At 39.1% G+C, this 15,359-nt stretch overlaps 1 long non-coding RNA gene across 3 annotated transcripts in view; it reads right to left on the bottom strand.

The window, feature by feature from the left end:
• Positions 1-15,359, bottom strand: part of LOC119244595 (uncharacterized) — a 56,429-nt gene that overhangs the window by 25,049 nt on the left and 16,021 nt on the right. For all 3 annotated transcript variants that reach the window (XR_008551774.1, XR_008551773.1, XR_005125086.1), the window contains exons 2-3: positions 14,293-14,389; positions 14,015-14,202 (exon numbers count right to left, since the gene is read on the bottom strand). This is a non-coding gene — a long non-coding RNA (uncharacterized LOC119244595). The remainder of the gene's footprint in view (positions 1-14,014; positions 14,203-14,292; positions 14,390-15,359) is intronic.

Raw genomic sequence — 15,359 nt, 5'->3', positions numbered from 1 at the left:
GAAGACCAATACTGATGACACAGGACAGAAGAGACACCAAGGAAATTCATCTCTAAACAACAAAACATGGGTGGCAAGAGATGCCTGCTGGAATGAAAATCACAGTTCAAACCCATGCTTCCATGATCTGGTGGTCCCAAGGAGGGAAGAGCTGCTTAGTGTGAGTTTAACATTAGGGAGATATATGCAAAAGTACTGGAGTAAACCAGGTGGACACAGAGGCCCCAGTGAATAAAACAAAGCATAGAAAGGTCTGACACCCTCACCCACCTCCCTCAGGGTTTGAGCTGATAAAGTGAAACTGCAGTTGAAAGGCTTCTGAGAACCTTGCCCACAAACTACAAAGACACAGGTCTAAAACCTAGAGAGGATGGTTAGCAGGTACAACCTACACAAGGTAGCACCCAACACATACCATATTCACTGATGTCAGACCCCACCAGGTCCCTCCACCACCCCCAGAAAAGGCAGCTACAGATTAGTTCTTCTTGACATACAGTGCCATCTACTGGAATGATGGAAACTCCGCACCATTAAGATATGAACACATAAGAACTTAAAAAATATAATATGGGGAGATGGTAAAATGTAACAAATGGTAATTTGAGTCCTCAATGTTATATTTCACCATAGAGATAGAAAAATATCTCCAAATGGTAATTTGAGTCCTCAATGTCATACTTCACCATAGAGAAAGAGCAAGCAACCACAAAGACAAAGATCTTTCATGTTATCAGATATAAAGTTCAAAATTGCCATGATAAATAACTTCAAAGAAATGGAAGAAAACATAGAAAATCAGATCATTGTTATAAAAAAACTCTCAAAAACAAATAAAAGTCCTGATAAATAAAATTAATGAACAGAAGATTGAAATTGAAGCTTTAAATAAGAAAATAACAGAGATATCAGATGTAAAAAAAAAAAGCAGAGATAAAAGTTCAGAAGAAAGCTATGGAAGTAGAACAAATGGAAGATAAAATCAGTGATCTCAAGATGACAATGCACAAAGAATCTAGGTGAAAAGGAGAAATATGAAGGAGAAAAAAATGAAGAAACACTTCAAGAATTATGTCTCCACCAGGACAGGCAATATAGGATAATGAATATCCCAAAAGGGGAGGAGAAAGAAGGAAATAAAGAACTTATTTAAAGAAATAATTGGAAAACTTCCCAAGACTGGAGAAGGAACTAAATATTCAAGCCCATGACACTAAAACATACATAGTAACCTATGTGTAATGAGACAAACACCAAGACACATAGTAGTAAAACGTCCAAAAGTTCAAGACAAAGAAAAACTATTAAAGTTGACTAGGGGAATGAAGCAGATAACCTATAGATGAACCCTGAGCAGACTTACATTTAACTTCTCTGAGGAAACACTATAGGTATGGAGAGAATGGAATGAAGTGATCAAAATATTTAATGATTAAAAACTACAAGCACAGGATACTCTAAGGTTCTTTTTCAGATATGAGGAGAAAATGAAGATATTCTCAGACAAGCAGAAGATAAAGGACTTTGCAAACATGAGAACTTCCAAGAATTGGTGAACTACTGCATAGTTCTACATTCAATCAGACTTGAACTAAATGATACCACAGTGACTATAAAGGCAAAGAAACAGAACTTCAGTTAGCTCAGTTTTGTCATGGTTCTATGTAATGGGTCTGTGTAATCATTTGAACTTCTTTTTTTAAAAAAGATTTATTTATGCATACAAGAGCTGGGGTACCGGCTAGAAATGTGGGGGGTGAGAGGATTCACCAAACAGCCAGTGGGGAACAGAACAGGCAGACTGAGTGAAATACACTGTTGAGGAAAGCAGTGGGCGAGACAGGAGAGGTCTGCTGCACCATGTGGGTTGCTCCCTGGCTGGCCTGTGATTGAACTTGCGCTGCAGAGGCTTCAGATTGCTTCATAATGCGGTGCTTAACCCCTTACACCACCAGGGAGGCCCCTCATTTGAACTTATGTTTAAACAAAGAAATTTTTAAGGTACAATAGTTTTATTTGGATAAATACAAATTTTAGTTTGCATATAAAATTTTAGTTCACATAAAGTCTTTTATTGATTAGGGATATAATACATATAAGAACATTATAAGTAATTACATGCCAATAATTTTTACAATTTAAATGAAATGGACAAATTCCTTGAAGGACACAAAGAATAAAGCTCACCTAAGAAGAAATAAGTGACCTAAGTAATACTTCATCTATGAAAGAAATTAAATTTGTAGCTAAAATCCTGCCCACAGAGAAAATTCCAGATGATCTCACTAGTAAACTTTACCAAATATTTAAGAAAGAATACCTACTCTAAACAAACTCTTCTAGAAATGTGAAAAGCAGGAATAATTCCCAGCTTATAATGAGGCTACCATTATCCCAATACCAACCTAGACAAAGACATTACAACAGAAGAAACCACAAAACAATAACCCTCATGAAAATAGATGCAAAAGATTCTTCTTTATCAAACTGGATCCAACGTTATTTTCTTAAAGATGACATGGCCTGATTAATGGGATTTATCTCAGGAATGCAATGTTGATTTAACATTGGAAAAAGTCAAAGTAATTTACCCTCTTTAAATGGCCAGATTTACAGGGAAATGCAAATCAAAACTACAATGAGATACCATCTCACCCCAGTGAGAATGACTCATATTAAAAAAACTAACAACAACAAATATTGGCGAGGATGTGGAGAAAAAGGAACTCTCCTGCACTGCTGGTGGGAGTGCAAACTGGTCCAACCACTATAGAGAGCTGTGTGGAGATTCCTCAACCTACTAAAGATAGAGCTTCCATATGATCCAGCAATTCCACTCCTAGGTATTTACCCAAAGGACACAGAAACATTAATTCTAAAGGGCACCTGTACCCCTATGTTTATAGCAGCACTATTTACAATAGCTAAGCTATGGAAGCAACCCAAATGCCCAAAAATAGATGACTGGATCAAGAAGATGTGGTAATATACACAATGGAATATTACTCAGCAATCAAAAAAAGATAAACACATGCAGTTTGCAGCAACATGGATGGAGCTGGAAGGGATCATGCTCAGCGAAATAAGCCAGAAAGAAAAAGAAAAATACCGGATGGTCTCACTCATAGCAGGAATCTAGAAAACCTAAATAAGGGACCAGGAAAAAGAATAACTATAAGAAAGAAAAAATCAAAATCAACAAACAACTATGAACCAGAGACACACTGAGGCGGGGGGGAGGTGGGGAATGGAGGGATTGGGGTCAAAATAAGGGGGCTGCAATTATATGGGGAAATATAAAAATAAAATTAAATAAATAAATAAATTGCCAGATTTAAAGAGAAATCATGTGATCACTTCAATAGACACAGAAAAAAATTTGATAAAAATCAATATCTCTTTCTAATAAAATCTCCCAGAAGTAGAACTATAAGGACAAACCTGAAAAAGGCATCTATAAGAAGTACAATAACATCTACAAAAAATCTACAAAACCCATTTAAAAACCTGTAGTTATGAAGACTGAATACTTTCCAACAAAGATCAAGAACAATGAAAGGATAACTTAATGTCTGTCATAGGAGGTTTTTAGCTAGTGCAATAAGCCAGGAAAAGAAATAAAAAGCATGAAAACTGAAAAAAAAAGTAAAAATGTCTATTTTCAGATGACTTGATTATGTAGAAAATATGATGAAATCAATAAGAAACAGCAATTCCTATATAAAGTCTTACCATCTTCCAAACAATCCTATTTAAAATATTTTTGCTAAATGCCTAGTCATCCAAAGTAAAGGCTACATTTTAGATACGGCTATATGACTAATATTTGACCTGTGAGTAAAAGTATTCTTTTGTTGGGCCTCCCTGGTGGCACAAGGGGTTAGGCACAGCACTGTGAAGCTATCCGCAGTCTCTGCAACACGAGTTCAAATCCCTGGCCAGGGAGCTATCCACACGGCACAGCATACCTCTCTTGTCTCGCCAGCTGCTCCCCTCAGCAGTGTATTTCAGTCAGTCTGCCTGTTCTGTTCCCCACTCTGTCTCTGGTGAATCCTCTCACCCCTCTGGCCTGTACCCCAGTTCTTGTATGTATAAATAAATCTTTAAAAATATTATTTTTATTATTTTTAAAAAGTATTCTTTTTTTTTTACTTATAAGAACTTTCCTTAAAAAATGACTGGTATGCACCATAAGACAATCACTGGGACAAAGGGGTCTGATAAGCTCCTTTCATGGAGCAGAGCCTCTACACCAACAATGGACAGCCTACCTCCAGACTTCTGCAAAAAAGATTTAAATACCTACCTTGCTGAAGGAGTAACTTTAGGTCTTTTTTAGGCACAGCTGAAAAAAAATTGAAAAGAATCAATCAACTCTTCCTGAAAGAAACAAAATAAGAAGAGAAAGAATATAAGAAAAAGAAAGAAAATTAGTGGTTGCCTCCAGTAAATCCAACATTCACTAACAGAAAAGAGGAGAGGAAATTTCACAGAACCAAAGGACATGAGACTATAAATTGAAAAGATTCAACAAGTTTTTTTAGCAAAAGGCTTGAAAGAGATTCACCCAAAGCATGTTACTATAAAAATTCAGAGAAGAGCCTTTAAAACTTCCAAAGAGCAAATATAGACAACTTACCTAAATTTTTAGCAATAAGATTTGCTTTGTATTTCTCAATAGTGGTATAAGAAACCAGGAGATGATGAATCAAATGCCTTTAAATTTCTGAGAGACAATTCTTTTTCACTTAAAATTCTAGAGCTAATTAAACTATCAATCAAATGTGAGGGCAGAATAAAGACATTTTCAGATATGCAATGAAAATGCATATCTCTATATACTCTTCCTTCAGAAGACACAGAGAATACTTTACCTCAAATAAATAAGCAATTAACAAGAAAGATGACACAGGAGAGAGGATCTCTAAAAGAAACAGAAGTCTCACCATAAAATTTGAGCAGAGAATAACCAATACATACAGAAGAAAGAAATAGTTACAAGGAAATAAACCAAAACAACTGTTAATATGCATATGGCAGAAACTTTGGAACTTTAAGGAAAAAGTAACAATAGACACACAGAAATTTAGACCCTCAAAAAAAAAGCTATTATCTAAGCTTTGGAAACAATCCAAATGCCCAAAAATAGATGACTGGATCAAGAAGATGTGGTAATATACACAATGGAATATTACTCAGCAATCAAAAAAGATAAACACATGCAGTTTGCAGCAACATGGATGAAGCTGGAAGGGATCATGCTCAGCGAAATAAGCCAGAAAGAAAAAGAAAAATACCGGATGGTCTCACTCATAGCAGGAATCCAGAAAACCTAAATAAGGGACCAGGAAAAAGGACAACTATAAGAAAGAAAAATCAAAATCAACAAACAACTATGAACCAGAGACACACTATGGGGGGGGGGGCAGGGAAAGGAGGGATTGGGGTCAAAATAAGGGGGCTGCAATTGTATGGGTAATATAAAAATAAAATTTAAAAAAATAAAATAAACTACCACTTAAAAAAAAAGTTATTATCAATTCCCAATAAAAAGGAAGGAGAATAAAAGAAAATAAATAGAGGGGACCTCCCAGGTGGCATAGGGGTTAAGTCTCTGCGCTATGACTTTTATCATGTTATCACTGCTGAAGCCTGAGTTCAGCCTGAATTTGGCCTGAGCTCTATCCCCGGTCAGGGAGCTAGCCCACATATGTTGCAACAGACCTCTCCTGTCTATCACTGCTTCCCTTAGCAGTGTATTTCAGTAGATCTACCTGTTCTGTTCCCCACTCTGTCTCTGGTGAATCCTGTTATCCTCCACATCTCTGGACTACACCCCACTTCTTCTATGCATAAATAAATAAATCTTTAAAAAAAAGAAAATATGGGAATAGTATATTTCTTGACTCAGCAGCTAACAAGGGTGGTATATAAATAGAAATGTAAATGCTATTAATCTAACAAAAATTATAATAAAATTAAGTTACGGGGATGAAGGGAAATTAAATTGGAATGGTAAGGAAGAGGGAATTATAGAGGCTAAAAGAATGTCTGTATGAGCTTTCTAGCCAAGTTGCCTTACTTCAAATCCAGCTCACTTCTCACTCATGTATGATCTTAGGTAATACTAATTTTTTTTTTACATGAGTTTATTGATCTTTAAAATAAAGATAATTCTACTCAGCTATTATAAGGATAACATAAAAGAGTGAACATGTAATGTTCTGATAAAAATGTTCAATACAAATTGAATACTCAATAAATTTTTATTATGTTAACATACTGTTGTTAATATGGTGGGAAGTCAATATATATTCTGTAAATTTGACAAGTTACAATGCCAGTATAAAGTGCAATTTAAAAATGTGGAGATAAATGGATAGAAGACCTAAAAAAGACACTTTTTTAAAGAAGACATACAGATGGTCAACGGGCACATGAAGAAGTTCTCATCTTGACTTACTATCAAAGAAAGGCAAATAAAAACCACAAAGTGATACCGTCTCACACCTGTAAAAATATCCCATATTAAAAAGACCAGAAACAAATGTTGATAAGGATATAGAGAATAAGGAACACTTGTACACTACTGGTGAAATTGTACACTACAGGTGAAAATGTAGACTGGGCCCACCCTATGGAAAACAGTATGGAGGGCTCTCAAAATATTAAAGACGGATCTACTATATGACCCAGCAATTTTGCTCCCAGATATCCATCCAAAAAATACAGAAACACTAATTTGAAAGGATATATATGCTCCTATTTCATTACAGCACTACTTATAACTTTAAGTAATAATAGCCAAGTTATGGAAAAAACCTAAGTGTGCAATGACAGATGAGTGGATTAAGGAGATATGGGATATACATAATGAAATACTACTCAGATAATTAAAACAACCATGAAATCTTGCCACAAGGGATAACATGGACAGAACTGGAAGGGGTTATGCTAAATAAGGTCAGAGGGAGGAAGACAAATACTAAAAGATTTTGCTCATGCAGAACAGGAAAATAAGCAAAGAAACAGACAAACCAAAACAGATCATTGGAATCTGACTGCAGAAGTGAGGCTACCAGAGAGGCCTGTGTAAGAGCAAAGGGGAGAGGGTTATTGTGCTTTGGTGGTGGATGTGGTATGATAACATACATTGGGAGAGATATAAACCTAAACCGCTGAACATACAGTGTTGTAAAGCAACATTACCTCAATAAGAAAAAAGTTTTTAAAAAAGTAATGTACCTAATTCTAAATAATGAAAGTTTTATCCTATTTTATTTATGGTTTTAAAATTTAGATTTAGGGCCTCCCTGGTGGCGCAGGCGGTTGAGCACCACACTGTGAAGTTGTCCCCAGCCTCTGCAGCACTGGTTCGATCCCGGCCAGCCGGTGAGAATCCCACATGGTGTGGCAGACCTCTCCTGTCTCTCCTGCTGCTCCCCTCAGCAGTGTATTTCAGTCAGTCTGCCTGTTCTGTTGCCTGCTCTGTCTCTGGTGAATCCTCTCACCTTCCTGCGCATCTGGTCTGTACCCCTGTTCTTGTATAAATAAATCTTTAAAAAAAAATAAAATAAAATTTAGATTTAGAGGACCTCTCTGATGGCCTAGGGGTTACGTCTCAACACAATCACCTAGGGCCTGAGTTCAATCCCTGGGTAGGGAGCTAACCCACATATGGCACAGCAGACCTCTCCTGTCTCACCCACTGCTCCCCTTACCAGTGTATTTCAGTAAATCTGCCTGCTCTGCTTCCCACTCTGTGTCTGGTGAACCCTTTCACCACCCACACCTCTGGCTTATACCTCAGTTCTTCTACACAAAAATAAATAAAATCTCTAAAAAAAATAAAGTTTACATTTAGAATTATCCATTTGAGTTAATTTTCATAAAAGTATGAAGTTTAACTTGAGCTTTTTCTTTTATTTTCAACCTATGGAGACCCAATTCTTAAAAACAAATATCCCTCCTTCCTTGAATTGCTTTTGTACCTTTGTGGAAAGTCATTTGGTCATACTTGTTTGGGTCTATTCTGGACTCCATTCTGTTCTATTTATTTATGTGTCTTTCCATGCAGATATACGGCCAAAGTGACACTATCTTGATTATATGATCAATCTTAAAACCAGGCAATATGATTCCACCAACCTTACTCTTCCTTTTCAAAATTGTTTTATTTATTTCATGTTCCCAGTTTTTTCATATAAAATTTTAAAAAATAGTGTATTGGCTAAATCAGATGAAAGGTGTAAATTGCATAGTGAAGGATAGAGTTGAACTTTCACTCATGAACTTAATAAAGTATACACAAATGCTGACTTACACTGACGTACACCTGAAACTTATATAAAGCTATAATGCAATGTTACTTCAACAAAAGGAAAGATTTGATTTCAATAGAAACTATTTACTGGTAATCAAATGGTATGTACAGATATTGAATTATAATGCATTATAATTCATTATAATGAATTTAAATTATAATGCTGTATACCTGAAACTTATGTCATAAACCAATGTTACCTCAATACAAATTTATTTTTTAAATTATTTTAAAATACAAATATGGAAGATGTGGGGGTGAGGGGTAAAGCAGGACTGTAGGCTTTCGTTTGAACAGTTTGAATCTCTTTGATTTACAGGAAAAAAATAAAACTTTATGTTCAGACAACTATGATAAAAGTAAAAACTTAATACCAAACAAGGAAAAATGCACCTGTCTGCTGAAAGGTAGTTGAATTGAGCCTTAAACAGTTCTTCCTACTGTCTTCACACAATGATAGTCTCTCTACAACCCTAGTTCACTTCTCCACCATTAAGCCTAATCATCTTTGCTTACTCTAAGGCTTGTTGCTTACACATAGTTTACATAGCCACACACAAAAGATAACTACCAAGTTAACATGCCTTCTTCACAAGGACTCACACAAGCTAGTGTTTCCCATTTTCTATAATATATTTGAGGGGTTCAAATCCTGGATCCACCACTTACTATCTACACAACTCTGGGCAAATAGTTTACCTCCCTTTGCTAATTTGCTGTGAATTGTACCAAGTCTGCAAGGAAGTCTAGAGGTGATGACTCTTGTGAATTAGCTTCTAAGAAATACTCATCAATGAAATGGTCAAAAGTTTTAGTGCACAGTAATTCTCTGAATACCCTCTGAACAGGGAGCACTCTGTTCTGAGAACTCTTTTATAAAACAGAAAGCATATTCTGAAACAGAGTCTTCCCACCCAGTCCTTTATTACACTCTAGCTCATGTGCTTAGAAAATCACAGTTGATAGTCATGGTATGGATCTATTATGATTCTCATGGGCAATTGGTAAGAAAAATTTCATAACTCATCACACTTAATGCAAACATGTGACATAATTAGGAAACAAATCTTTCTTTATAAGAAAATACATCTGGGCATGGAAACTGGCATCTGAAGGAAAGGATACAGCATATTAGCTTTTACAAGGATTTGCATATCTAAAGGTGGTTTTCTGGCAAATGTAATCACACTATTAGCAGATACGAACATAAAAGGCTAGTCATGACCAGCAAGAAACTTTCAGTTAGCAATAACTATTTGGTATTCCTTAGATGATGCTCTTTCATACCATTAAAATTCAAGGCATTTCTCTGATACAGACCCACAGGTTTCCATGGAAACCTTCTCTATTACCTAGGCGACTAAGGGCTCATGCTGGCATTGTTAGATTGTTTTAAATTTTTCAGAAAATTCAGGTCTACTTAGATTAAAAAAATCATCCTTCTTGGCTTAGTTAAAACCCTATTTCACTATATTCCTGTGTCATAAAATTTTTTTATTTAATCTCAATAAATACAAACACAAGTGAAAGTTCTAATTAATCATATGAATGCTACAACTCTTTATATTAACCAGATAGATATTAATGGGTTTATAGTTATCTGAAGGATCTACTTGAGAAAATTCATACTTTCCCTGGTTTTTGATCAACTCCAGGATTGGAACTGACATTCGAGTGTCTGGGACAGAAAAGCTGTTGCAGCTTAAAGGAATGCAAAGTAAGTGGCAATAGCCTCATCTCACAGGGTCAGTAAAAGATTTAAATAAGTAAATAAATTTAAGTCATGTGTATTGATAGAAGCAATCAATTCTATCTGCTATTACAGTTGAGAACTATGGACTCGATGCTATAACACCCAGGTATTATGTGGTTGGACAAGCATAACTCAATTTGAGTGATCATCAGCCTGGAAGAAGGTCATGTTTCAGGGTTTTGACTAAGGCTTTGACTTTTGCAGCTTTGACATTTTTGTAACCAAATTAGAGAAGCATATTCAAGAATGCCGATCAAACCTGCAGGGAGTCTGCTTATAGTTTTAATGATAGACTCAAGAGCAAAAGGATTTCAACAGACTAGGATTATGGACTGAAATAAAACAAGGTACTATCCATGCTTCTTTCCTGCTTAATCACCTTTAGTGGGTAAAGAAAATGTCAGGCTTTTCTGCCCTTCCCCATCAGGATAGATGATGGATCACTTGTCCTGAATGCATGCCTGATGGCGGGCACCTTCCCTAGGGTGTAGGCATAGGTAGATGGGATTCAGCTGAGCTAAGACTGTGCTTTTAAGGGCGGCGTCACTGGGGGGACGCTAGCAGCCCCAGCCAGCAGCAGCAGAACCTGAAGGAGAAGCCGAAGCAGAAGCAAGAACGCCAGAGAGCCCAGATAGAGTGAAGACTTGCTGGGGGCTGGGAGGCCTGCCAGCCTCCCAGTCCCCAGCCAGCACCCCTGCCTGCCATATGCCTGGTGAACCCCAAATAAAAGACCTGCAAAACAAGCATGCAGGACTCTGACTGCTCCTTTACCCGGTCTGCATGGGATCAGAAACCTGCACTGTGTCCAGTTCCTGCCCCTTACAATTGGCGTAAGTCGGCAAGATCCATGCAGACGGGTATTGGAGCCCTCCGAAGACCTGGAGGGACTAAGGAGAACAGACTTTGCCTGTGACGACGCTGGAGGCACCATGGCGGTATAGAAGATGGATACGTCCACGAGCTACAGGATGAGACCTGGCGTGAAGGAGACGCCCGAAAGACCAGCCAACGACACCGGAAAGGACAGCCAACGACACCGGATAGGACCAGCCAACGACACCGGAAAGGACCAGCCAATGACCCCTGAGGCAGCAGGCCATTGCTGAAGCAGGGAGAGGCCAATGGACTGATAGACTGATGAACTGATGATTTTGGACTGACAATCCTGCCAGAAGGCGGAGGACCTTAGCAGGTTATGTTTATTTTTTGAGAATCTGGGGTGGCCAGTGGGCCTAGATGGCCAAAAGCAGCCTGTGTATGCCCAGTGGCCAGGTGGAGGAGAAAAGCCAACTGAGAAAGCAAAAGCTGGTACTGATGATAAGTTGAGAAGCCCTGAGCGGCTGTTAAGCAGCCTGGGTATGCTGAAGAACTGTGAGTCTCGTAAAATCACCTGTGGGTGATGCCCTGCTCATTCTTGAGCGAGGGTGAGGAGCTGAGGAACCTGTCCTGGGGATGGGTGGGGAATGTGGCTTGGGGTGGAGCCCAAGCCGAATGCAGAGTTTGGATCCCCGACCCATGTGCTTGTGCAGTGGGTTGGCTTGAGTGCAGGGGTCTGTGAGTCGCATGGGTGGCCATGAAGGCCGAGTGTTGGAGCGACTGCAGACAGAAACCCTGAGGGTTGGCGATTACCCCAACAGAATAAAATTGCCAATCCCAGAGCTAGTGCATCCTGGGGGTGGATGCTGTGTGTGCCTTGTAGCCGAGACTACAGCCAGAGAAGGCCAGGAAGCCTGACGGCTCCTGGTGTGTTATAGCAGATGCCGTGTGTGATTTCCCCTCCCTCGTATGAGCAGTGCCTTCGCAGCAGATTTGTGGCTCATCTGCTGGTACCAATAATTGTCTTTTGCACTTGGTTGGTGCCCTGCCTGGACTATTTGTGTTCTGTTGTATTTTGTTATGTGTATTTTGTTATTTGATGTATTTGCTTTTGTGGGCCATGGCTGCATTGTTTGTTTGCTTAGAAATTGTGTTATATGTATAGACTATATGGCAGAAAACCCTGAGGGGGTGGACTGTAGGGTAAAGAAAATGTCAGGCTTTTCTGCCCTTCCGCCATCAGGATAGATGATGGATCCTTGTCCTGAATGCATGCCTGATGGCGGGCACCTGGAATAGGGTGTGGGCATAGGTAGATGGGATTCAGCTGAGCTAAGACTGTGCTTTTAAGGGCGGCGTCACGGGGGGACGCTAGCAGCCCCAGCCAGCAGCAGCAGAACCTGAAGGAGAAGCCGAAGCAGAAGCAGAGAACGCCAGAGAGCCCAGATAGAGTGAAGACTTGCTGGGGGCTGGGAGGCCTGCCAGCCTCCCAGTCCCCCAGCCAGCACCCCTGCCTGCCATATGCCTGGTGAACCCCAAATAAAAGACCTGCAAAACTACTGAGGACTCTGACTGCTCCTTTACCTGGTCTGCATGGGATCAGAAAACCTGCACTGTGTCCAGTTCCTGCCCCTTACAATCACCTTTAGTGGCTTTCTGTTGCTGTCCAGTAAATGCCCTGAAGTCTCATCATGGCACTATAGATCCTCACACTGGAACTGAACCTGCAATCTGCTTTTCTCTTTTATCACTTCCCTACAGATGTCCATCAATTTATTTGAGTTATTTACACTCCCCAGATTTTGTTCCTAACATTCTGCCTCTTTTCTTGTCTTCCCATCTGAACTGCCCATCATCTGTTTCTGAAGTCTATTCATCCTACTAGATACAGTTAAAAAAAAGTGATTTCCTTCATGAAATATTCCCTACTTGCCCCAGATCAAAACAATACAAAATATGCTCCTGGGAGTTGACTGTTTCATACTGTCCTACATTCAAGGTCTTAGTCACCTTGATCAGTTCCCTTATTAATTTCTAAGTTTCTTAAAAACAGGAACTATTTCAAGCATGCAGATTCCATTTTCTAAACAAATGAAATTTATTTTTATGGAACAAAGAAATAAATAAGTGTGAAATCCTGTTTGTATACCAAATAACATCAGTAGAATAGGATAGAATGAATACCTAACTAGATGACTATAAAAGAATAAGGCAACTATGTGGGTAGTAAAAACTAATGAGAACCTGAAGACACTATTCAGATGAGAGAATTCTGAGTTACCAGATGTGGGTAATTATCATGCTCTGTAAGCTCTGATTATCGAATGCTTAAAGAATTGCCATTTGGTATGCCTTATACACTTTTTCTTGATAGCAGGACATGATGTACCAAATAAAAGGTACTTTTGTATATAATAGGGGACACACTTCTATATACTGCCATATGTAAAAGTGAGCTTTTGGTGGGAAAGAGCTTCATCTGCAGGGTAGTGAATTCTTACTTACCTTGCAATCCACAGCATATTCTTCACCCTGGAACCCGATTAAATTTGTACACACTCTCAGACCTACAGGAACTAAGAAGCTTGAATTTTATGTCTCTGGCTATGGCTGAAAGGTGACAGAATAGTGAAAAAGGAATAGGTTTATCTTATGGTGGGAAATCAAAATGTTGGTGACTATGAAGAACAGCTGAGAACCATGAATCCTGAAGGGAGCAAAGGAGAGATGATCACCACAGGGAATATGCTGAAAACCTGTGGGTCAGGCCAAGCATCAAGAGAGAAGTGATCAATGGACAAAGGGAAGAGGCATCACAGCCCCGTCACTGAAGGATCAGAGGGTCAAGTGGGAGATGCATCTATGTTTGTGTCGTGTGTGTTTTCTGTAATCATTTGTTTTGTTCCACCTTCTTGAGATTTTTTTTTTTTTTAAGTAAGAAAAGCCCTTCCAATTCCCTGCCCTGCATGTACAGAGCCTAGAAGTGGCCACTCCATCCTAAGTGAAAACCTAAAAAGACTGCAAATCCATAGTCCTTCTGTGATCTGTGAGTGAGGTAAAGGCACAGAGCAAACCACAGCCCAAAGACTGGAGACAGACAAACCAATACAGAGAAAACTTACCAGAGTGGAGACAAACAAATGGAAACCGCCAGGGGCCCAGTGTGGAGCAGGAAAACAGGAGCTGTGACTGACAGATTGCTGGAGGCTCAGTGTGGGTACTTCTGAGAGTTAAAAAAAACTCCAGAGGACATAATCATGGCCAGGTCTCCACGATGTTGTGAAATTTACCTCTACGATCTCAACCAGGTCTGGCAGATAGGAGAGAAGAAACTTTTGAGCACTCTGTTTTTAATGAGGACTGCCCTCAGGAGAACCTAATTAACCATAACTTAACTGACCTGGGAGAGGATAATCTCTAAATCCAATCAGCTCCAGCCTTCCATGTGGGAAAAGGGAAATACCCAACTCCAATCCATGCTTGTCATCTTCACCAATCTATGAGGAAAGGAAAAAAACTAAGATTCATTTTGGAAGTTTACAATATAGAGGCAATGCTCACTGAAAGAAACCTGCTCATAGGACTATGGATTGCTCTCCCGCCCCCTCATACCACATCACAACATTAGTAAAGGCCTATACAGAGCAGTACCTTTTATTTGGAATATTATGCTATAAGGAAAAATTTCATAAGGCATATCAAAAGCCAAAAAAATGTAACTTGAAGAGACAGAATAAACCTTGGAACCAGGCCTGGCAGGGTTGTTGGAATTATCAAATTGGGAACTTATAATAATTGATTAATATGATAAAATCGCAAATGGATAAAGCAGACAACATGGCAGAAAACATAGGCAATGCAAGCAGAGAGATGAAAATCCTAAGAAAAAACCAAAATAAATGTTAGAGATAAAAATACTAAAACAGAAATGAAGAAGACCTTTGGTGGACTTATTAGTAGACTAGACACAGCTGCGGAAAGAATCTTTGAGCAGGCAAATATAGTAATAGAAACCTCCAAAATTGAAAATCAAATAGAAGACTGAAGGAAAATGAGCAAAATAGCAAAAGATGGCAGGATATTTATAAAAGGTGTAACATATTGAAGGGTAAGGTAAAAGTATTAGGCTTTTCTGCCCTCCCGCCATTGGGATAGAAGACGGAATCCTGCGGTCCTGAATGCATGCCTGATGGTGGGCACCTGGAATAGGGTATGGGCATATGTAGATGGGATTCACCTGGGCTAAGACTGTGTTTTTAAGGGTGGTGTCACAGGGACGCCAGGAGAAGAAGAGAAGCAGAGAAGCAGAACCACGAGAGCAGCAGAGACCACCAGAGAGCCCAGATAGAGTAAAGACTTGCTGGGGACTGGGAGGTTGGCGGGCCTCCCAGCCCCCCAACCCCCCAGCCTGCCCTATGCCTGGTAAATCCCAATAAAAGCTTGCAAAAGCCACTGAGGGCTCCAGGA

This window comes from Talpa occidentalis, unplaced genomic scaffold (assembly GCF_014898055.3).
Source record: "Talpa occidentalis isolate TD23 unplaced genomic scaffold, MPIMG_talOcc4v2.1 talOcc4.14, whole genome shotgun sequence".
Taxonomy (NCBI): domain Eukaryota; kingdom Metazoa; phylum Chordata; class Mammalia; order Eulipotyphla; family Talpidae; genus Talpa; species Talpa occidentalis.
This window is presented reverse-complemented; position numbering and strand designations above follow the sequence as displayed.